A 23,829-nucleotide genomic window follows, 5' to 3' on the forward strand; every position below is an offset into this window, starting at 1 on the left:
GGCTCCAAGGCAGAAGCAGGCTCAAAACGAAAAGACAAACACAAAACAAAATAGTGACGCCCGAGGTAACACCCCCCGGAATCACCTGACTCCTATACAACAAGACTGACTCGATACAACAAGACAAACCCAAAACAAAAGAGACTGACTCAAAACAAAAAGACAGACTCAAAAACAAAACAACAAGACTGACCCAATACCTAAGTCAGAATGTACAAAAATCAGCATTCACAAATGCTCAAAACAGTGCGTGCCATACACCATATCTGAAATAAACTGAATGCCGCCCGTAGGTGGTTCATCCCTCGATCACATCACATTATCCCCTACAAGTTCACTGATCAAGTGCCGATAGACTTTGCAGGACCTGGTGCGGGGATGACCCCGTTGTCAATCAAATTTTGTATCTCGTGGCAGAGACGGACGCAACTGTCGGTGTCATGACCGGTTTGTTGATGGAAAGCACAGTACTTAGTCGGGTCATGTTTTGGAGGGAGAGGATCGGGTAGAGGCCGTTGCTCTAATAGTTTCAGATGTTTTTTTCGGAGTAGGACCCCCAGGGCTTTAGACAAAGACATATAGAGTGGAGTGAAAACCCTCTTGCCTCGGGGTAGATAGTCTGAAGTTCGGGGGTTTGAAGTGGATGCACTAACAAAGGGGGTGGCTGCTCTTGGTGTGGTGGTGGCGACCATGCCCACTTCGGAAGATCTTGCAGCCGCGTCACCGCTGGTGGTCGCATTCGAACTGCGGGTAACGCCCTCCTGGGCTGCTCCTTCTCCTGGTCAATGAGGCCCTGCTTCATAGCATCCTCGATCTGTACTCCCATCTCATGCAAATCTGAAAAGGTAGGGAAGGGGAGCACGATCATTTTCTGCATTAGTTTGGGCTGGAGGTTGCGCACAACCATCCGTATTTGATCCTTATCCGTTGGCCTAATGGCCATCATTGAGGTCTTGGCCCTCCAGCGGGCCATGAATTCTGAGAAGCTCTCCTTAGGCTCCTGCCTCGTCGTCTCAAGATCACGGGTCGTAATCTCGATTTGGGTATTGTATGAATATTGTGCGACGAAGGCCTCGGCCATCTCCTCCCAGCTTCGTTTCACTGAATCCTCCAATTTGGCATACCAGATGGCTGCAATACTCGACAGGGTCCTACCAAAAAGGGAAAGCTTTTGTAATCTTGTCAAGCCCATCGGGGGCAGAACATCTGAAAACAAACTCAGGTGGACCATGGGATCTCCCGACCCGTTAAAACGGTCAATGTGAGGCATCTTGAACTTGTTCGGCAGTGTCACAGCTGCGTCGGTGTACCCGTCCTCAATGTCCAGGATGGACTTTACCCCCTGGGATTTCTTGAACAACTTTTCAAGCTTGCTCAACTTCAGCGCTGTAGGGTCTAACTCGAACTCAAATGGTGAATCCGGCAGGTTAATCGGTGCTTTAGACAGCTGGGGTAAGATTGGGGGCGGAGCCGGTCCTGTCGGAATGTTCGTATCTCCCTGGACATTTGGTGCCTCCTCGGATGCTGGAACTCCTGGTGGGGGAGGGGCTTGGTGCGAAGCAGATGCTCCATTTTGCTGTTGCAGCCTGGTGGTTAGCTCAGCCTGCTGGGCCATGATCGCAGCCTGCTGTTTGGCAAATTCCATTTGCTGGGCAGCGTCTTGCTGTATGAGTTTCATACTTTCTTGCATCTGGCGCATCATTGCCTCCATCCCTGATATGTTCTGCTAATCCATCTAACTGACTGGTATCTATCCCTACAGTAGAAACTGAGGCCTCAGCTTGACTGTTCACTGGTGGGGTAGATAAGGGCCACTGATCTGGTAACTGCTGAACTGGTGATTTGTGTCTGGCTGGCCCTTTTACCCTGCCTCTAGCAAAGGAACACTGATTGCCCTTGAACTGAATCTCTGACCTGACAAAGTCTATCAGCACAAGTTCGATGAACCTTGGGGGATATCGGAGCCTTCTGAAGCTATGGTTCCAAGACTACCCTAGCAAAAGAGAAAACACGCAGCATCTCAGCCTGACTTCACCAAACAGATACAAGCATAGTAGGATGACTGTGCCCTCTACTGAATTCTGCCCCCCAAAATTCTGCCTCAAATCTGATACCCTTGGGTAAAACTAATTCCCAAAATACTGAATTGGTGCCCGCAGGCCTGATGACCAGACTTGTAAACTGATACATGCATTCCTGTAGAGACGCACTCTAAAAGCACATAACAGATAAGTGAGAGCCAAAACACCCCTATGTTCGGGTAGGGTTTCCCTGTCCTATTTTGTCAGGAGCTAGGGTTTCACTACGCACGGAGCGGTTTCAAACAACCTACGATCGGGTAAGCAACCTGTCCTAGCTTGGAATGGTCACTACGGATTCCGAATATGCACTAGGTCGAATGGTCAAAAGGGTGCCCCGGTAAAACCGGGGTTTGTGTTCCCATACTAGCAGAGCCCACAACCGGTCAGCCTTATGGTCATGCCTTGACAAGACAAGCCTTCGGCAAACCGTTCAGGAATACTAGATGGTAAACACGGTGTCCTAGGTGCACCAATGCAAATGCAATGCAAAGAAACACATAACTGTAATCAAAACAAGATATCATGAGTTCGAGTCAAGTTCTCTAAATCCCCAGCAGAGTCGCCAGAAACTGTAGACGTCCCCCGAACGCCCCGGGGGGATGAACCCCCTTTCTGTTCATTTGGGCTCACTACAGTTCGGACTCTCAGATTGTCACAGTTCTTAATCTGAACCAAAGAGTCCAAATCCGGCAAATCGTTTTTGAGAAAACAGATTTTTAGAAAAGAAGTGCCAAACATGGACTGCTTTGCCAGATACAGAGTCGCCACCTAAATATTTTATTTTGGGAAATTTAGGAAACCCTGACTCGTTGCCTAAGGCCACGTGTCCGTCATCACCAAAGTTGCATCGGCTCGGGAACTTGGGTACGATTGGGGAAGGTCACTTCGTGAGCACCCTCGTTCGCCCGATCAAAGATCAGCCTCTACTAACCATGATATCTATTTTTGAAAACATTATGTGTTCTTATTCTGGTTATTAGCCTAGATTACTATGTGATGCGCACAGCATACAAGTATAGACTGGATCGTCTGAATTGGAACAAAACATTTCATGTTTGTTTGTTTGAAAATGGTTTGATGGTGCTACCCGCAAGTAGGCTAAGACGTGGATTTGCCACCCTTTGGTGGGTTTAGAAAACATGATTTTGCCACTATCTAGTGGGCTTAAAACACACATTTGATGAATTGTTCCAATTCAAATAACCCAACTTTCACCCATAGGCATTCAGGCAGTTGTATCACATAAGCAATTAGCCTCATGGTAAACATGCTATCATGGCAGTCTCTCACACGCATGCAAGGATGCTAAAGCATAAAACTTACCGAGTGCTCCAAGCCAAAACAGAAGCTAATTAGAAATCCATGCATGATCCTAACTATACAAAGATGCCTAATGCAACACATGCAAAAATGCAACTATAGCAGGCTCGGCTATTCTAAACATGGCATATGAAATGCTACAGCTAACACGTATTCAACTTGGAATTGAAAATACGATGCAGTTAGTATGACGCGCCGAGCCCGGTGCATGCAAGACAGATGAATGAATGCAAACATGCTATCATACTGTATGCTAATTGAAATATGCCCTAATCTAACCATCATAAGCTGGTAAATAAAAGGGAGAAAGACGTGGGGTCGGAAGACATACATCACACACACGCACACTTATTATAGTTGTGCCCTCGCTCGGAGGGTCCGAATAAATAATATACAGTCCCAAATAATTACAGTCCAAATATGTACAAAACCCTAATTAATTAACAAATTAAATTAAGAAAACAATAAATTGGCATGCAAGCCAGGGACTGCCTCAAATCTGCTCCGGATGATGAATGATGCATGCTCGGGTTGCCTTGTGCGGAGAATCCCTTGCGATGCCCCGGCTTGCCTCTGTTTGCAATTGTTCTTGGAATGTGTGCCAAGCTCCGGAAGGCTGCTGATTCTTGATTTGCTGCGACAGAGAGCAACAAAGGGGCATGGCAAAGTATTTTCACATATGTATGCATGACTACTCTTCGGGGAGTGTAGTCCTCGATCCTCGTGCCACCAATCACGCATATCGATGCATAATGGCCGAGGAGTCAAATTTTACGACTCAATATGAAATGAATGCACATATGGACACAACAAGGCCTAGACTCCATCATGGATAATCCGGAGTGTCGGTGACAGGGAATTGAGACACGTTCCGTCACTCGAAGTATGAAACGTCCCTCGTTTCCTGTGCTCGGGCTAACTCCTATCCCAACTATGATGCAATATGCATGATCTGCATGAAATGCAACTAAGATACAACCTAACATACACAATGCTATGAAATGGCATACACGATGCACGAGATAACATGGCATACACAATGCGCTAATATACAACCTAGCATACACAATGCATAATGGAGTTACACCAACATGAGTGGACCTCAGCCACACTCACATAAGAGGCCATACGATGAAAAATGAGACACTCGAAATGCGTGCACACATGCACGCGAACCGAGGATCGACCCTAAGGCACCAAATGCCACTCTAACAAGACATGGCAAGGCATGGAATATGGCATACTAGCATGCAAATTTCAGTAGCAAAATATGATGCAAAACGGCCCCAGAACATGGAAACATGGCACCCGATACATGGAATGAGACCCAAAACATGAAATTAGGTACATGGAATGACCTATGGCTATGCAAAGCATGCATTATTCGAACATGAAGTGTGAAGACAGAATCAAGAAAGTCCCAAAACAAGCATATTTACAATTTTAAGCAAGGCCAAAAAGTGAACACAAATAGGGCTAAGTTAACATGCAAAAATGGCCCCAAAAGAGAGATAATGAAGCAAGTAGCAGCTTCTGGCCCTAAATGGCCAAGATCCCTTCAAAAAAGTTGAAGAGGGGCTCAAAATGAAGCACTTTACAGTTTTCAACAAGCCACGGATCTAAACAAAAACAGGCCTAAAACATTGTGCAAGAAATGGGCCAAAAGGGAGACAAAGAAGCAAGTGATGGTTTCTGGCCTCAAACAGAGGAGGGCCCTTCAACAAAGTTGAAGAGGGGCCCAAAACATGGTGTTTTACAGTTAGTGACCAAACCCAAAACAGTGCACATTCAGGCTTAAAATACTATGCAAAATAAGGCCTAAAAAGAGGTTTAAACATAAAGAGCAAACAGGGAACTTCAAACAGCAAAGGTCCCTTGATAAAACATGAATGGGGTGTCAAAATGAGGCTATTTACATTTTGGACCAGAGCCCAAAAATATAAGCACAAGGGGCTAACAAAACATGCAAAAATGAGGCCAAAAGAGGGATAAAGGGGCAAGTGACAAAAGGAAGCCTCAAACAGTGAATAGACCTTCAACAATGTTGAAGAAGGGCTCAAAATAAGCCACTTCACAGTTTATGACCACGCTCAAAACAGTTTACAAATGAGCCTAAAATACTATGCCAGAAAAAGGCATACAAGAGAGGTAAAGAAGCAAGTGAAAAAAGGAAGCCTCAAACAGGGAAAGGCCCTTAAACAAACATGAAAAGGAGCTCAAAATAATGCTATTCTCAGTTAGGGTCGGAGCCCAAATATGCAAGAAAGAGGAACTAATATATTGAGCAAAAATAGGCAAGAGAGAGAGAGAAGGAGACTTACCCTTGTAGCCTATGTCTTCAACAACTCTTGGACCAAGTTTGGGAGCCCTTCACCTCTGGAAATGGCCTTGAAGCTGCTGGAATGGAGTGCGAATTGGTTGGGTTGGAGATGGTGTAGAAATGGTGTAGGGCTTGAGGGGTTTTGATGGTTGGAATATAGAGAGAGAGAGAGAGATTGAATGCAAGAGACTTAAACCAAAACTTTCTAACCCTTTGAAATGCAGTTGGAGGTGCTGTTATATAGGCACAAGAGTGGAGAAAAAGGGGGGGAGATTCAAATTCAAGTTTCCCCCCCAAAAATTTCCCCCCCGGATACAGAATCTGGGGGGAAACAGAATACATATTTGTGATGTACCTGGAGAGAGGATCATGGCCGGCCGGTTTCCTAGGGTTTAGGTGGCCGGCCGGCCTTCCCCATGGCCGGCCGACCAAGGGTCAAAAGGGTCAATCATGATTGATGGCCGGCCATGCCAAAAAGAGGGCCTCCCATGTGTGTACAACACAACCATGTGGTCAAAAACTAGAGAAAGTGATCCAGGAGAGAGAAAAGGCCACTTTTAGGAGGGGTTCAAAAGGGTCACACAGAATTACTGGCCGGCCATATGATATTGGTGGCCTCCCAGGTGTGTACAACACAAATATGTGGTTTGGGGCAAGAAAAAGTGGCCTTAGGGTGGTCAACATTGGCTTTCAAGTGAGAAAAACGGGCGACGGAGGGCGATGGAGGAATAAAACTGGTTGTCAGAACAATTACTGGCCTCCCACCCTTCTACGACCTTCCTAACAATGAACAGAGGTCCCTGCCAAAAATGACTCAAACCGATGCAAAATGGAGGTTCGGGGGCCGAAACGCGCAGCCCGAGGCCCCGAAAACTGACTGTTAGGCACCGGAAGTGGTGTTCGACCACGAAGTTGGTTTCTCGAGCCACAGTGTCCCTCAAAAGGAAGCAAATAGGATGCATGCCAAAAATCGAAGCAAACGGAGGTGGTTAAGCGGTCCCGAACCGAGGCACACGACCAACGGCTCCGAAAAACCAGAAACCGGGCTCCAAACGGGAAAAATGGCCTACGACCACGAAACATAGCCTGCGGCCACTGAGAGATGATCTACGAGACCTCTCCCTCCCTTCGGGAAGAGAAAACAGAGAAAACAGAGCCTGGTTCGCAAATCGAGGCAAAGCATGAAAGAGTCCGGAAGTCCGGAGGCAAGGCTCGCAGCCGAGACTCTGAAACCTCTGAACGAGCATGATATGCAACATCACCAAGCGCTCAATCGGTGACGTCTGAGTCTTAAGGTCGGTCAAAAATGGGATGTCTACAACTGCTTGAATGCCTGTGGATGGAGGTTGAATTACCTAAATTGGAATAATGCATTAAAACTTTGAGTTTTAAGCCCACTGGATAGTGGCAAAACCATCTTTTCTAAAGCCCACTTGAGGGTGGCAAAATCTGCATTTCAGCCTACTTGCGAGTAGCAAACCATTTTCAAAACAAGCATGAAATGTTTTGTTCCAATTTAGGCGATTTGGTCTATACTTGTTTGCCGTGCGCATAACATAGTAATTCTAGGCTAACAAATGGAATAAGAACATATAACGTTTTCAAAAACGGATATCACGGTTAGTAGAGGCCGATCTTTGGATCGGGCGAGAGGGGGTGCTCATAGCTGACCTTCCTCAATCGTACCCAAGCTCCCGAGCCGAGGCAACTTTGGTGATGACGGACACGTGGCCTTTGGCACCGAGTCAGGGTTTCCTAAATTCCCCATAAAAAATATTTAGGTGGCGACTCTGTATCTGGCAAAGTAGTCCATGTTTGGCACTTCTTTTCAAAAAATCTGTTTCTCAAAACGATTTTCCAGATTTGGACTCTTTGGTTCACATTAAGAACCGTGACAATTTGAGAGTCCTGAATTGTAGTAGACCCGCAAAAATGAACAGAACGGGACTCATCCTCCCGGGGCGTTCGGGGACGTCTACAGTACCAACACAACACCTTGTTCTCAAAACCAACTCCTTACCCGGACTCACACTTTATTTACCTCATCTTCTTATCACATTCCCAAGTAATCAAGTATTCAATAAAACATGAGAATAAAATACATGGGTTATAAATTTTCCAAGTCCATAATCCTAACTTAAAACACATTAATAATACATTCCAAACTCTAATTATCCACACCATTCGAGGTTTGAAATCCAATTCCATCCAAGCATCATATTTCCCAAATCAAGACTAGGGTTTTAACAAATTTTGGGCTTGTATCCCCTCTTTATGTACGTGATACTACTTAACACCAATATTCATAGTCTATAAGAATTTATTTGAAATTTTAACAGATTTTGGTTAAAATCCCCTTGTTTTAAATATAAGCTTAACTTTTGTTTAATCATCTAAATAAAGTGTCAAAGTCACAACAATACCACATAATTATCTTCAAAACAAAGAGATACTTAACAGTAACCCTACCTCAAGAAAGAACAAAAAGGCTAGACTATTTTGAAAAATCCTTCGTAGAATCCAATTCCAATCGCTAGAAAGGAGGATCCTTAGGTATTCTCCACCTCTAGCAAGTCATTTTGGCTGGAAAATTAGTGAAATGAGAGATATGTGGAGAGCGAAAACTAGGGTTTCCAGACAAAGAGGGAGAGGAAGGAAAAGAAAAAGAAAAGTGAATAAAATGATCTAAATAGTGGTTTTTAAAATGCTGAATTCCCGCAGACCGCTCGAGCGGTCTTTTCACCACTTGAGCGGTGAATGATACTTCTTAGTATCTCTAACTACAAAACGAGATACTAGGAGCTCGCAATCTTCGCTATAGCGACTACTTGTTCCCTCGAGCAGTCCCTAGACCTACAAAACAAACTATTGGGAGCACTTGATCTCCGCTTGAGCAGTCAATTGAAACAAACTGTCACAAAAAATGTCTAGCATATGGAAATTCAAACATATTTCAATATTTTGGAATCATGATTAGTATTTTAGATTGAGTACTACAAGTATCTGATTCCATTGATTGTTGGTAATACTTGTTTTGTCGATTGAAGTTGTATTATTGATAATATCAAGCACATCAATGTTCATCCATTTGATTTTTATTTCTTTTAAATAGGTTGAAAGCAGTGCCCAAATTTTAATGGTATAATCTTATTGATATGGGTCGAAACTGCTGAAGCAGAAAATAGTAGCTGAATTTTAGAGACCCTAATTTTTGTAATTACCATTAAATAGCTAACCTTGAGTTTATTTCAATAAAGCCCTTGAATTTTTGCTTAATTGCGTTTTAAACCCTAGAATTGGGAAGCATCGCGAATTAATTCGAGTAAATCCTAATCGATCCCATAGATTAATAATCACCTTTGAAACCTTATTATTAATTATTAGACCCTATAATTATGGATTAATCACCTTAAAAATCTTAACTCCCAGTAATGCCGTTTTTGCTCGATTTCTCGCCTTTGTTTGCGCTTTAATTTAACGGGACCCAAATTTATTATTTTAACTATTTTCTAATGTTAGTCTATTGTACACTAACTATCAAGGTTTCATAAATTTAGACTTGGTCCCTATATACTTCTATTTTATTTCATTCCAAACCTTAATTGTAATACTTTCTTAATTAATTTACTTATGCCTATTATTTTATGTTTATAAATACAAATATCTTATATATATGTATATATGTCTATATTTCTTGGAGCCCAAGTAGTTGACCATCTAATGGATGAAAGGGCCTTAATGGCAACTTTGACAAATTACACTTTTAGAACTTGGTCCCTAAGAAACCTCCCAATCCTTTCTCTATATATATGCACATTTCTCCCCCTCATTTTACACATTTTCAGCCATTCACTAGAGGAGTGAGAGAGAGTGATCTTGGAAAAAAAGAGAGAAAGGGAGAGAGAGAGAGAGAGAGAGAGAGAGAGAGAGAGAGAGAGAGAGAGAGAGAAGAGAAGAAGAAAAAGAAGAATTGTGTTGAGTCTTGTACAACAAAGGTAAACCTACATCACCTCTTCTCTTAAGTTCTTTTACCATTTGTTTTTCCCCTCCTAATACATGCTCTTTGTATATATATGTTATAGTCTAGGCCTACACTCTTGTATAAATGTGTATTAATCAAGAAATGGCATGCTTCTCTTTTTTTCTTAAATTTCCAACAGCAAATCTTTTCCCTCTCTTGAATTTATTTTCCTATCAAAACTCCATAAAATCGAAATATGTTTTTATGGTGTAATATTTGGTATGCCTAGAGTATGTGATAATTTTGGTAGGACCCAATGATGTATTTTTATAACCTAAACAAATTTTCTAAGTTTGTTACTCATAGAACTAGAAAAACAGTCAACTTTCTTTATTTTTATAAAATTCTAGAAAAATAATCTCAAGGCCAATTTTGTGTAAAAATCTTAATCTTGGTGTTATATTTTAACTAAAATTTGTTTCAACTCAAGAGTGTGAGGGGTTCGAGAGAAAAACCGATTTGCGTAATGGTCAACGAATTTGGAGAGATCTTGGTAATTATGAATTATCATAAAATCAAAAATACCTATCCTACTTTTGTAAATTGAGTTTGAAACTAGACTTGTTTATCTACAAACCCACATGAGACCAAGTACTTAGGGCTAATAAAATTATTTTTTTCATAATTATTTTCAAACTGGTTCAAATCTAGAAATCTGGAAATTTTTGTTAGTATGCTCTTATTTGGTTTGCAACTCTTATATTCTATATTCTTGAATGTTTTAGTCTCGATATGTAATCTATGTGTAGACACCCCATTTTTGACCGACCTTAAGACTCAGACGTCACCGATTGAGCGCCTGGTGATGTTGCATATTGTGCTCGTTCAGAAGTTTCAGAGTCTCGGCTGTGAGCTTTGCCTTCGGACTTCCAGACTCTTTTGCGCTTTGCCTCAGTTTGCGAACCAGGCTCGGTTTTCTCTGTTTCTCTCCCCGAAGGGAGGGAGAGGTCTCGTAGACCATCTCTTAGTGGCCGTAGGCTACATTTTGTGGTCGTAGGCCATTTTTGCCCGTTTGGAGTCCGGTTTCCGGTTTTTCGAAATCGTTGGCCGTGTGCCTCGGTTCGGGACCGCTTAACCATCTCCGTTTGCTCCGGTTTTTGGCATACTTATTATTTGCTCCCTTTTGAGGGACACTGTGGTCCAAGAGACCGACTTCGTGGTCAAACACCACTCCCGGTGCCTAGCAGTTAGTTTTCGGGGCCCCGAACTGCGCGTTTCGGCCCCCGAACCTTCATTTTGCATCGGTTTGAGCTCATTTTTGGCGGGGACCTCTGTTTTATCATTAGAAAGGTCTTAGTGGGGTGGGAGGCCAGTAATTGTTCTTTCAGCCAACTTTATTCCTTCATCGCCCTCCATCGCCCTATTTTCCCCACTTCAAAGCCAATGTTGAACACCCTCGGGCCATTTTCTTGAACCCTAAACCCCATATTTGTGATGTACACATCTGGGAGGCCACCAATATTTGGTGGCCGGCCAGTAAACCTTTCTGACCCTTTGGAATCCCTCCTAAAAGTGGGTTGTTCTCTCTCCTGGTTCACTTTTTCCAGTGTTTAACCACAGGGTTGTGTTGTGCACACATCAGAGGCTCTCTTTTTGTGGTGGCCGGCCACTAATTATACTTGAACCTTTTGACCCTTGGCCGGCCGACCATGGGAAGTATCCGGCCGGCCACCTGCAACCTAGATAAGCAGCCGGCCATGTTCCTTGCATCAGGTACAGTGCAAATATGCATCTGCTTTCCCCCCAGATTATGTATCCGGGGGGGTGCATTTTTTGGGGAAAACTTGATTGTTTTCCCTCCATTTTTTTCCCCCCTTTTTTCCCTCCTTCTTGCCTATATAACTGCAGCCCAGCTCTGTTATTAGGGTCACAAAAAATCCCCCCTAAGCTCTTGCTTTGTATCTCTCTTTCTCCATACTCCCAAGCTCAAAACCTCTCAAGTCCAACACCCTTCTCTACACCACCACCTAGCACCATACCTCCAACCTCCATTGCAGCCACTTGAGGTTGTTCTTCAGAGCCTAGAAGTGCTGTAACTCAAGCTTAGGAGTGCTGCAACTCAAGCCAAGAGGCTGTCAAGACTTGGTCTACAAGGGTAAGCACCATTTTCCCTGTTTTTGAGCTTATTTTGTATGCTTTCTAAGCCATTCTTGCTTGCTGTTTTGGGCTCCGACCCTAACTGGAACTAGGCTTATTTTGAGCTATTTTTCATGTTTGTTTATGGGCCTCTCACTGTTTGAGGCCTCCTTGTTGCACTTGCTTCATTACCCCTCTTGTATGCCTATTCCTTGTGTAGTATTTTTGGCCTATGTATAAACTGTTTTGAGCTCTATCATGAACTGAAAAGTGGTTTATTTTGATCCATTATTCAACATTGTTGAAGGGCTCATTGCTATTTGAGGCTTTCATTTATCACTTGCCATTATATCTCTCTTTTGGCCATATTTTTGCATGATTTGTTAGCCTCTTTTGCTTCTGTTTTTGGGTTCTGGTCCGAACTACAAATGACCTTATTTTGAACCCCTGTTCATGTTTCATTGAGGGTCTTTCATTGTTTGAGGTATCCTTTATATACTTTGTGTTATATCTCTCTTTTTGGCCTTATTTTGCATAGCATTTTGAGCATTCTTGTATACTGTTTTGGGTCCGGCCATCAACTGTAAAGTGCAATATTTTGGGCCACTCTTCAACATTGTTGAAGGACCCCTTTGTGTTTGAGGCCAGCAACCACCACTTGCTTCTTTGTCCCTCTTTTGGCCCATTTCTTGCATGAGAGCTTAGCCATACCTGTGTTGGTTTTTGGGGTTTGTTATAAACTGTAAAATATCATATGTTGGGCCCCTATTCAACATTATTGAAGGGCCCTCATCTGTTTGAGGCCTGCAGCCGTGACTTGCTTCTTTATCTCACATTTAGGGCTATTTTTGCATGTAGTTTTGCCCTATTTGTGTTTGCTGTTTGGTCTTGCTTAAAACTGTAAAAATGCTTATTTTAGGGCCGTCTTGACTCTGTCTTTACATTCCGTGCCCAAATAATGCATGCTTGATGTAGCTACAAGTCATTTCATTTGCTTAATCTTGCATTTCGGGACCATTTCATGCATCGGGGCTATATTGTCATGATTCGAGGCTGTTTCGGGTCATATTTTAGCGCTGAAATTTGCATGTTTGCATATCATATTTCATGCCTTGCCATGTCTTGTTAGAGTGGCATTTGGTGCCTTAGGGTCGGTTCTCGGTTTGCGTGCATGTGTGCGCGCATTCCAAGTTGTCTCATTTTCATCTTATGGCCTCTTATGTGAGTGTGGCTGAGGTCCACTCATGTTGGTGTAAGTCCATTATGCATTGTGTATGCCATTTCATTTCATAGCATTGCGTATGCTAGGTTGTATGTTAGCGCATTGTGTATGCCATGTTATCTCGTGCATCGTGTATGCCATTTCATAGCATTATGTATGTTAGGTTGTATCTTAGTTGCATTCATGCATATCATGCATATTGCATTATGTTTGGGATAGGAGTTAGCCCGAGCACGGGAAACGAGGTACGTTTCGTACTCCGAGTGACGGAACGTGTCTCAATTCCCCAGTCACCGACACTCCAGATTATCCATGATGGAGTTAGGTTTTAGTTGAGTTTTCATGTGCATTCATTCTATATTGAGTAATGCAAATCGACTCCTCGGCCATCATGCATCGATATGCGTGATTGGTGGCACGAGGATCGAGGCATGCATACATCAGTGAAAATACATTGCTATGCCCCTCTCCTGCTCTCTGTTGCAGCAAATCAAGAATCAGCAGTCTTCCGGGGCTCGGCGCACTTTCCAACAATAAATTGCAAAACAGAGGCTAATTGGGGCATCCCAGTGGATTTCCGCGCAAGGCAGCCCAGACATGCATCATCCATCATCTAAAGAAGAGTCAAGGCAGTCTCTGGCTTGCATGCCAGTTTATTATTTTTCTTAGTTAATTTGTAAATTAATTAGGAATCTGTATTATTTGGACTGTATTATTTGGATTGTACTATTCATTCGGACCCTCCGTGCGAGGGCATAATTGTAATAAGTGTGCGTGTGTGGGACGTATGTCTTCCAACCCCACGTCTTTCTCCCTTTTATTTACCCGCTTACGATGGTTAGATTAGGGCATGTTTCAATTAGCATACAGTATGACAGCATGTTCGCATTCATTCATCTGTCTTGCATGCACCGGGCTCGGCGCATCATACTAACTGCATTTGTATTTCAATTTCAAAGTTGAATACTTGTTAGCTGTTGCATCTCATATGCCATGTTTAGAATAGCCGAGCTTGCTATAGTTGCATTTTTGCATGTGTTGCATTAGGCATTTCAGCATATTTAGGATCATGCATGGATTTCTAATCGGTTTCTGTTTTGGCTTGGAGTACTCGGTAAGTTTTATGCTTTAGCATCCTTGCATACGTGTGAGTGACTGCCATGAATAGCATGCTTACCATGAGGCTAATTGCTTATGTGATATAACTGCCTGAATGCCTGTGGGTGAAGGTTGGGTTATTTGAATTGGAACAATTCATCAAATGTCTATTTTAAGCCCACTAGATAGTGGCAAAACCATCTTTTCTTAAGCCCACCTGAGGGTGGCAAAATCCACATCTTTAAGCCTACTTGCGAGTAGCAAACCATCTTTCAGAAATAAACATAAAATGTTTTGTTCCAATTCAGGCGACCCGGTCTATACTTGTATGCTGTGCGCATCACATAGTAAATCTAGGCTAATAACCGGAATAAGAACACACAATGTTTTTCAAAACTAGATATCATGGTTAGTAGAAGCCGATCTTTGATCGGGCGAGCGGGGGTGCTCACGAAGCGACCTTCCCCAATCGTACCCAAGTTCCCGAGCCGAGGCAACTTTGGTGATGACGGACACGTGGCCTTAGGCAAACGAGTCAGGGTTTCCTAAATTCCCCAAAATAAAATATTTAGGTAGCGACTCTGTATCTGGCAAAGCAGTCCATGTTTGGCACTTCTTTCAAAATCTGTTTTTCTCAAAACGATTTGCCGGATTTGGACTCTTTGGTTCAGATTAAGAACCATGACAATTTGAGAGTCCTGAGATGTAGTGACCCCAAATGAACAGAACGGGACTTACCCTCCCGGGGCGTTTGGGGACGTCTACACTATGATAAATTGTGAATTTGCTTAACCACGAATAAATTACTTGTTGTTTAGTTTGGATTCGTAATTATACTGATCATGCTTTACTATAACTGAGAACATAATGCACTTAATAGAGAGGAAATCAAATGGGATGGTAATGGGTTACGATCATTGTATTAAATTTTATGAGATAATGAACGATGGATTCAAGAGTATGATATAGTGGAATGTGTTCCATTTTTGTGAAGTCTTGCGCAAGTGTGTCTTCGAACCCTATCATGGCATAGGAGGTATTCTGGCTGCTTAATAGAAATGGGAGGCATAAGGATGGCAGTAAGGGTCTCACACAGGAAGAGTATCCCTGGAAGCCCGTTTTCTTGGGGCAGATCGTGATATCACCACTCGAGTATGTAACCTAGGTGCGTAGGCATCATTGGTTATTGTACGGTAAGCGATGCATTGGTATTGTATTAACCAAGGGGGAGTCAGAATTGCCTGTGATCAGAGTTAGTGGTTGGGTAGGAACTACATTCCGTGGGGAGTTGCCTAGAACTAACTAAGATTGACTATTATTCATGAGAACTAAAATTTAATTATAAGCTCTGCTTAATTATTGATTTCGTTGTATGTTATGATCGTGCCGTTATGTTACTTGTGTATTTGGAATGGGAAAAGGGTTGGGGTGTGTGTGTTTACTGGGCATTCCAAGCTCATGGCGTTTTATGCCAGGTGAAGGTGAGTTTTACACTGAGAACAGAATCCCTAAAAGCTTTACGGAACCATGGCTGCCTTAGAGATTAGATTGTATATTTCCTGTATTTGGGATAACCTTTTTGTATCAAGGAACTGATTTGCATTTAAAGACTTGAAGAATTTTATCTGCAACTATTATTAATATATTCTTTTAGTATAATTATTTGTATTTAGTGCTGAAAAATAATGTGTATCCGCTAGTTAAATCCCGGTGTATCGTTGTATTATATTATCAAAATTTGGGGCGTCACATGAATTGGGTGACTATTTTTTGTTTGTATTTCTACTTATAAGATTTATTTGTAGATTTATAATAAAAAATTTCTTTAGATTTAAATTTGAATTCAACATGGGTACAAGCATAACTTAATAATCATTCATCTTCTATATCAAATGATTCGTCAACAAGTTGGAAGTTAATTGTCATCTTCATTAGCCTTTTTATTTCTTGGAAGAAAAATTTGTAATTTTTTAGTCACCATTGATGCTATCCATTGAAAATCTTAGTTGATATCATTACTTTCCCTTCTTACTCTGCCTGTTTGTCTATTTAGTGGTAAAAGATTATAGAATGATGTTTGATGACTTGATCCACCATGTTATGTGTGGAGGAGATTGTGCTATTATTTCCCTATTTCACCACCATGGATCTAGGGTTTTATTTTATTTTTGACGATGTAGGATTTTGATAAAATCATTTTAGGGTTTTACACTTTTATTTTGATAGTTCAATTGCATTTGTTCAGGTTTTCTTTAATATTTCGATTAATGCCACATTGATATTGTAAGCTACTATACAACCACACTAGTAGGTCTCGATCTTTTCCTGAGGCGATGAGCATTGCGGTGAGATGTTGTCCATTGATTTTTATAAATTTTAGCCACATAATTAAATATGCTTTCACACTAGTAAAAGGGTGCTTTACTTTTTGGTATTTGGAATTTTACAGGCGAAGGAGAATGGTGGAATCGTGCTAGATTTTTTTGACTTCTACAAGATGACTTATATGTCCAAAAAGAGAAAAGAGTGGATTGATCCCATATGCCGTGAATTACATACAAGTATTTAACATTTGGACACTTATACTAATTATTGTGTTTTTGTTAACAATATATATACATTTATATTTGTCAATGATAGAGAGATATGATAAGGTGCGGAACGAGTCTTCCCAGCTTGGAACATCGATGACGCAAGAGGAAATATCAAGAGAGGTGCTTGGGAAGAATAAGGGATATTTAAGAGGATTTGGGGTCGGCACAAAACCATTTTCCTCTGAGTCTAGATCAAATGCTATAGCACAACCACGAGAAGTGGAGATGCAAGGACTTAGATCTGAGGTGGAGAGCATGCTGATCCAACAGGATAGTGGTGCTACAAACCAAATTTCTCCTAGTTGCTAGTTATGGTATTGGGAAAGTCTCCTTAATTTCTTTCAAATTTATGTGGGAAAAAATCTAAAACAACCATCACATTGTCCAGAGACCATCATGGGCACCTCTCCTTAGATTAAACAAACTGATGAGAGCAAGCAGCATGTCGATAAGAAGCATGATTAGCGAATTAGAGACAAAAATGTGAGAAAAAAGGCAAAAATGAGTCGTTGGGGGAAAAAATGCCAAACATCTGCCAATTTGCTTGAACATCATCACAACCACCTCTCTCTAGATTAAACAAACTTGTATGAGAAAACGGTGCGTTGATAGGACGTACAATTAGAGAATTATAGACAAAAATGTGAGAAAAAAGGCGAAAACGAGCTGTTGGGGGGCAAAAATGCAAAATCGACACCAAATGCAACTTGTGTTATAATGATTCAAGTTTCGGCCTGACTGTTTTAATTGATTTTGGATCTAAGAACCCGTGTATTTAACTATTGTTCAACTCATTTCCATCTTGTTGTTTATTGAGTTTGGCTTTTGGGAGTTTTGGTTGCTTTTAAAACAGGTTGGTAAGTTGATTTTTCAAAGAGTTGTTGCCCAAAATTTTGCTTGTTCGCTCGAGCAACCATTCCTGTGCTCGAGCGGTCTTTTACAGTCTACAAAACTGCTGAGAGTTTGTATTCTTTGCTCGAGCGGTTTTTCTCACACTCGATCGAGCTTTTACAGGTCTGAACTACTGAGAGGGGGTCATTGTGTGCTCGAGTTGTATGACTTATTGTGTTTGTCGCTCAAGCGACCATTCTTTCGCTCGAGCGGTCTGTGCATATATCAGTCTGAGAGGAAGGCATTTTTGCTCACTTTTTTTATCTCTTTCTCTCTCTAAAAATTCCAAAACCCTAGATCTACTTCCTCTCTTTATAGTTCTTGAACTTTTACCCCAAATATTCTCAATCCGTGCATTTCCTCACACTACTCCTTTGGAGAAAAACGTTGGGCACGCCAATGGCTTCATTTTGATCAGAGCATCGAGCATTTTTGGTACCGTCAAGTTCTACTCATCTTTCCTTCGTGTCTTCTTCTTTGAGGTAAGGATTTCTTCAACTATTTTTATGAGTTTTAGCTTAATTATTTATCTTTTCAAAAGGGTTATGTGTTTGGAAAATTTTGGTAAAACCTAGGGTTTAGTTTGAAATCAAAAGAGGGGTTTTCCAAATTGATTCTTGAAAAAGGTTGTAGGAATATGGTTGTGAATGAGTTGTGTTGAAATGGTGGAAAGCTTTTCACAAAATTGATTGTGGAAAGAAAATGGGGTTTTTTTTCCCCAAATTTTGGTTATTAGAAATTGTAAAAGGGGAAATGAAAATTGATGTTGGATATTGTGAAATTGGAATAATGATTATGTTGATGATGATGGTGCAATTGGATATGTATTATCGCTTCCATTGAAATTGATGGAAATGTATTTTGATTGGAATTTATCTATTGAATAGAAATAACTGTTTTGGGCTATCGGTGAATGATAGTCTTGATTATTGTTAACATTGCATGAAGATTAAGTTGAATTAAAACTAATTTCTTATCCATTGTGCATTAAGCATCATTATACATAAAACATTGTAAATGTAATGGTTTTTAAGAAATATGGGTGAATACCGTGGTGAATCTAGTTAGGAGGTGTAGTTATGGTTTTGTTATGTTGGCCTGTGTGTCCTTGGTGAAAGTTTATAAACCCGCACGGTTAGGTGCCGATCCTTCTGGTTAGCAACTGTAAAATAGCTTCGGTAGTGCTTGTATATCCTAGTTGTAGACACGTACCTAGAGACTCCCAGTGTGTTGTATCCACTACCCTATTTTATGTATAAAATGATTATTTTTCATGAATTGATGTATAATCTAGCATTGCATAGTTTTGAAATGTAAAACGGGAAATGTGTGGAAAATGGCATGCATTGTGCATTTACCCTATAATTTTACTAAGATTCATATAATGTGTTAGAGTATCTTTACTAGGTTTTGACTCACCTTATGTAGAAAATAACTTTCAGGTGCTGATGATATACCTCCGCTAAGGATGTAGCTAGGGAGGACTTGGAGCTTAAGGCTTCTTTTTTGGTTATGTTTTGATTTAATTGTTTGTTTAAGCCTCGGGCGTTGGAAGCCATTAGGGAATTTCTCTATTTAATATTAGGGAAAATTACCAACACCCCCTCAAGGTTTGACTAAAATACAGATTCCCCCCTGAGGCCTGGGAAATTACAAATTGCCCCTTAAGGTTTATATTTGCATAACAAATGAGGAGGCAATTTGTTATGCAAATACAATCCTCAGGGGGCGGGATGTAATTTCTCAAATCTCAGGGGAGAATCTGTATTTTAGTCAAACCTCGAGGGTGGTATTGGTAATTTGCCCTTAATATTAATTTCATTTTTATTCTTGTATCAATGTCATATGCAATAGATTCAAAATCTAGGATTTATGAATGTGGATTGCATATGCCACTTTTCGTAATGATCGTAGATAATATGAATGGAGAATATCAGTTTATTAATCAATTGATTTATGGTTATGAGTTGGGTTTTATGTTAATTATTTCGAGACGTTACATGTGTGGACAGACGACATGTCCTTAGGATACATAGGTTGGGATTTAGAGTAAAAAACACTTTCAACTTGTCGAAAAAGGGCATTGGGGGGGCAAATTGTAAAACAACCCCCGAACCACTCTACGAATGTCACAGACAACTTTCTTGTGACAAATACAACTAGTAGGGATAGATGGCACGTAATTAGGAAACGTAGGTTCGGAGTTAAGAGTCGAAAATGCCTTAAACTTTCTCAAAAAAGAGCTTTTAGAGGTGAAAATGTAAAATACCCCCCAAACCACTTTGGAGATGCCACCGGAAGCTTCCTCATGAAAAACATGACTTGTGTGAACAGAAGACATGTAATTAGCACATGTAGGTTCAGAGTTAAAGAGTCAAAATTGCCTTCAACTTAGTTGAAAAATGGCATTCGGGGGGCAAAAATGTAAAACTGCCCCTAACCCACTCTGGGGATGTTACCGAAAGCTTCCACGTGACAAATACGACTTGGGTAGACAAACGGGATGTAATTAAGACAAGCAATTTGGGAGTTAGAGCTGAAAGTGCCTTAAACTTAACTAAAAATTTGCGTTTCGGAAGGGGCAAACATTTTTGGTCATCCAACATATAATTAGACAATTTTTAAAAGATTATATATATTCGAGTTTTATATAATTTTATTTTATAATTTAAAATAGCAATGTTTTTCAGTCAATACAAATGGATGCAATTATTGTTATAGATGGTTTTTGCATGGAATTTTAGATATTCTTTTTTTTTTTTTTATCTACGGAGGAGATTCTTTTTGTATAATCTGCTATTTTGTCATCCTCTATTTTTGTGTGGATTATTGTTATTCGTACAAACTACTATTGGTGTGGTACAGATTACTTTTGGCGTGGAACAAATTACTATTGGCATGGTATAGATTACTAGTGGATATTTCTTTTCTATGTATAGAGGACTGGTTTTTGTATAATTCTCTGTTTTGTATGGAATTATTATTTTAGGTTGGATTATATTTGGTTTGTATGGAATTTGACATTAAAAGTTAAATTTTTTTATGGTTAAAAGTGAAATGGATACAAGTTGTGGAATGGTTGATAACATAATGGGTATATGTATTGTTTTGTTTATATACACGCTTCAACTTGCACGGAATAAATATAGGTTGTGGAGAAATTAATAATAAAAAAAACTCTAAATAAAGTTTTTGGCAACTAAACATTTAGTAGCTAAAAAAGAGTGAAGTCGGCAACTAGCCAATTGGTAGCCAAAAAGGAAATTAATATTTTTAGCAGCTAAATATTTGGTAGCTAGAAAGAAACCAAAGATTTTTTATGACTAAACGTTTAGTTGGAAAAAAAAAAAAGAACAGATTTTAGGCGACTAAATAGTTAGTAGCTAAAAAAAAATAAAATGAAAAATAATTTTTTTTGGGCGGCTAAACATTTAGTAGCCAAAAAAAGAAATTAGACTTTAGGCGATTAAATAGTTAGTAGCTAAAAGAAAATAAAAAAATATATATATACATATATATTTTTAATGACTAAATATTTAGTAGCAAAAAATAAATGAGACTTTAGGTGACTAAATAGCTAGTAGCTAAAAATAATAAAATAAAATGAAAAATAATTTTTTTGGCAGCTAAATGCTTTGGTCCCTAAATGTAATACTATTGCGACAAAACTTATCTGTGACTAAAAATCTTAGTCTCCGAAAGCTAAAATCATATTTTATTTGTAAACTTCTGTCGACATAAAGTTTAGTAGCCAATTGGTGACTTTCGGCAACTAAAACAAATTTAATCGTCATTTAATTTTCTCAACAACTAATCAACGACTACTCTAGTGACCAAATAATTTAGTCTGCAAAATATTCCAAAAATTTATATTTTGGGAATCTTTTTATTGAAATCTATCAAACAAGATCCATGATGAATACGAAATTTTGAAGCAAGAAAATATGACATTTTCAATGACTTTGCTATTCTCCAAGTTAGTGAAATTTCACTAAGTTGTAGTCAATGACAATAAAATTCATAGACTAATTCAATGAATTTACTATTAGTCAGTGTCACTATTACTTGACTACAATTTCTAAAATAATAAAATTCTTAATTGAGAATTAATCATTAGAAAAATAAAAAATTGCAAAATTTGTGTAACTAATTCAATTTGAGATACGATTAAAATAACGGCATCATAATTTTTTTTTAAAAAAAAAATTGTTATATTCTTTTAGTTTTACTAATTGTACTTCTTAAATTCTAGCCAAATTGCATGAAATGAACAAAGACTAAAGTCTAAATCAGTGAAATTTCACTAACTGAAGCCAAGACAATTGAAAAGTCAATGAAATTTCTCTAACTTTTAGTTAGAAAACTCAGTGAAAATTTAATATTTTTTTCTTTTCAAAATTTAATATTCATCATGATCTTGTTTGATAAATCTCGACGAGAAGATTCAAAAAATATAAATTTCACAAAATATGGAGTTTCATGTCAAAAGTTATTAAATTTTAAAGTTTTCCAATACATTCTAAAATACAACTTGTCTACGGTAAGAAAAGAGAAAATGCTGGACAAAAGTTTAGGGTTAAAATTTATACTTATTTTCATGAAATTTCAAATCTTAGTGACTTTTTCTAGCAAACAAATTGTTATTGTCCTTAAACTTGTACACAAATAGATAGAGGAATTTCTACCTAATTTTTTCATTTATTTAGGCTAGATAATCATCTAGTCATTAAGTTATATGATTCCTAGTATTTCATTAGTTGAGAGTATTTTGATAATTTCCAAATTTTTGAAACATGGATTATAGGGGCCATAATAACCTTTTAATTAATTTAATTTAATTTAATTTGTTTTTATAAATTAGCAGTCAAAAGTCTTGGAATCGAAAGAGAAAATCATTTTTTTTAAAAAATTTAAAAAGCGTTGTTTGAATTGTGTGGAAAACATTTAGAGCTTTGAAATTTTTTGGTTAATTTTGTGATGGAATTCTAACCCTATATGTATAAAGATTGTAATCATCTACTTCTAAAGATTGTAGTCTGAGAAACATATTTGATTCAACTCAATTTCATTTTCCTAAATTAAAAAAATTATATCATATTATCGTATATTCTTGCTTGATTAACTAAAAAATAGGTGACAAAAAATAAATTATCTTATATAGAATATATATTAGCCTTAAAATCTTTCTTTATTTAGCTAGATGGAATTACATAACATGACACCCTTAGAAAAAAATAATATTGATATGTGTAATTAATTATTAATTACATAAATATAAACTCAGATTCAAAACTAACCTAACTTTATACTTAGGTTCAAAGCTAACCTAACCGATTTAACATTTGTGTTGTCGAATCATTTCATATTCATATCAAAAAATTATGAACCTTAATCTACTAACTTGATGTACAATTCAGTATAAAGGTGTCTATGATTTATGGTCTTAAGAGTACATCCAACCCATCCTCTATATCTTCATATATGAGAATTTTCATCTCCAACCCATCCTCTAAGACTATCTCTATTTGAGATGAAAATGGGTTGATCCTCCAAATATAGGAGTATTAGAAATAGAGGGAGATCTCCATAACTGTAATGACTCAGATTCTAATTCATATCGGATTGGTGTAAAGTGGTGTTTGTCACCTTAAAACTTGTATGGTTGTCGGACTCTTGGTATTGATGGGTTGGCAAGTGAACTCTAAAGATTATAATTGAGGACCCTTGGGTGATGTTTGGAACCTTGATTGAAGCTTTAACAAAGTGATTAGGCAAGATTAGATCAAAAGCCCCAAATTTGAGTTTTCATTTTTGACCAACCTTTAATTTTTTCCCGTTTTATCCTTCCATACTTTGAATTTGAATGTGAGGTTAGAGCCATTGGAAAGCTTGTTTCCGGGGCTTCAATTTGGGCACAAGAACGACCTAAAACGGAGTCCGAATAAGAGAGTTATACCTGTTTGAATTTTGAGTTTCTGTTCTGGAAGTATGCTCGCTCGAGCGAGATTTTCTTCGCTCGCTCGAGCGAACTGCGCGCTTTTCAGAGATTCTGGAAGCTTCTTTTCTATGCTTGAGCCAAGCTTCCTTCGCTCGAGCGACCACGTCGCTAACAGACATTATAAAGTGACTTTTTGGCTCCAAAACTTTATTTTTCTCCCTCTCTTCTCCTCCCATCCTCCAAACTCGAAACCCTAACCTTCCAAACT

This window comes from Camellia sinensis, chromosome 10 (genome assembly GCF_055761805.1).
Source record: "Camellia sinensis isolate YWXY chromosome 10, ASM5576180v1, whole genome shotgun sequence".
In the NCBI taxonomy this organism is placed as follows: Eukaryota; Viridiplantae; Streptophyta; class Magnoliopsida; order Ericales; family Theaceae; genus Camellia; species Camellia sinensis.